The 1,464-nt window shown below is 56.7% G+C and overlaps 1 long non-coding RNA gene across 3 annotated transcripts; it reads right to left on the bottom strand.

The window, feature by feature from the left end:
* Nucleotides 1-11: 11 nt before the first annotated feature.
* Nucleotides 12-1,456, bottom strand: LOC113942515. 3 transcript variants are annotated; one of them, XR_003525944.1, is made up of 6 exons: nucleotides 1,296-1,456; nucleotides 1,044-1,255; nucleotides 662-862; nucleotides 337-512; nucleotides 181-306; nucleotides 12-150 (listed from the first exon to the last, which is right to left on the bottom strand). It is a non-coding gene; the product is annotated as an uncharacterized LOC113942515 (long non-coding RNA). The 3 variants fall into 3 exon arrangements; XR_003525945.1 differs by lacking the exons at nucleotides 12-150; nucleotides 337-512 and having other exon boundaries at nucleotides 167-209; XR_003525943.1 differs by lacking the exons at nucleotides 12-150; nucleotides 181-306; nucleotides 337-512 and having other exon boundaries at nucleotides 519-862.
* Between the last annotated feature and the right edge of the window lie 8 nt (nucleotides 1,457-1,464).

The following is a 1,464-nucleotide window of genomic DNA, read 5'->3' as shown; positions in this document are numbered from 1 at the left end:
CCAACATTGGGGGGGCCTCCTTGACCGGGACCCCCCGATGGCCAACGGCCAACACTGGGGGGTCTTCATTGACCGTGAGCCCAGTGATGGCCAACGGTCAACGTCGAACCCCCGATGGCCAACGGCCAACATTGGAGGGTCCTCCTTGATCTTCATCCTCCCGATGGGGTCCTCCTTGACCAGGACCCCCCCAATGGCCAACGTCCAACCTTGGGGGGGTCTTTGTTGACCGGGACCCCCCAATGGCCAACGGTCAACGTCGAACCCCCGATGGCCAACGGCCAACATTGGGGGGTCCTCCTTGATCTTCACCCTCCCGATGGGGTCCTCCTTGACCAGGACCCCCCCGATGGCCAATGTCCAACCATGAGGAGTCTTTGTTGACCTCAACCCCCCGATGGCCAATGTCCAACCTTGGGGGATCTTTGTTGACCTCGACCCCCCTGATGGCCAACATCCAACCTTGGGGGGTCTTTGTTGACCGGGACCCCCCTTGATGGCCAATGTCCAACCTCGGGGGGTCTTTGTTGACCGGGACCCCCCTTGATGGCCAATGTCCAACATTGGGGGGTCTTCGTTGACCCTGACCCCCCCAATGGCCAACGTCCAGCCTTGGGGGGTCTTTGTTGACCTTGACCCCCCTCAGTGGCCAACGTCCAACCTTGGGGGGTCTCCATGAGCACCTCAACCCCCTTGTCCAGTTTTGGGGGGTCTCCAGATTGCCCCTTGACCCCCACATCCAATTTTGGGGGTTCTCCTTGACCTTGACCCCCACGATGATCGATGTCCAACTTTGGGGGTCTCCAGGTTCTCTTTGACCCCCACGATGATTAAAATCCAATTTTGGGGGGTTCTCTTTGACCTTGACCCCCACAATGATCGATGCCCAACTTTGGGGGGTCTCCAGGTTCTCCATGACCTCAATGTCCAACTTTAGTGTTTCCACTGGAGCACCTCGATCCCAATGCCCAACTTTGGGGGTCTCCAGGTTCTCCTTGACCCCCACGATGATTAAAAACCCAATTTTGGGGGTTCTCCTTGACCTTGATGACCAACATCCAACTTTGGGGGTCTCCAGGTTCTCCTCGACCCCCACAATGATTAAGGTCCAATTTGGGGGGTTCTCCTTGACCTTGACCCCCACGATGATCAACATCCAACTTTTGGGAGCTTCTCCAGGTTCTCCTCGACCCCCCCGATGATTAAAATTCAATTTTGGGGGGTTCTCCTTGACCTTGATGACCAATGTCCAACTCTGGTGTTTCAACTGGAGCACCTCGACCCCAACATCCAACTTTGGGGGTCTCCAGGAGCTCCTCAACCTCAAAGTCCAATTTGGGGAGTTCTCCTTGACCACGACCCCCACTATGATCAACGTCCAACCTTTGGGGGCTTCTCCAGGTTCTCCTTGACCCCCCCGATGATTAAAGTCCAACTTTGGGGATCTCTGGGAGCCCCTCAACC

The sequence above is a fragment of the Corapipo altera genome, unplaced genomic scaffold, assembly GCF_003945725.1.
Source record: "Corapipo altera isolate COAL_440 unplaced genomic scaffold, ASM394572v1 39297, whole genome shotgun sequence".
Lineage (NCBI taxonomy): Eukaryota > Metazoa > Chordata > Aves > Passeriformes > Pipridae > Corapipo > Corapipo altera.
This window is presented reverse-complemented; position numbering and strand designations above follow the sequence as displayed.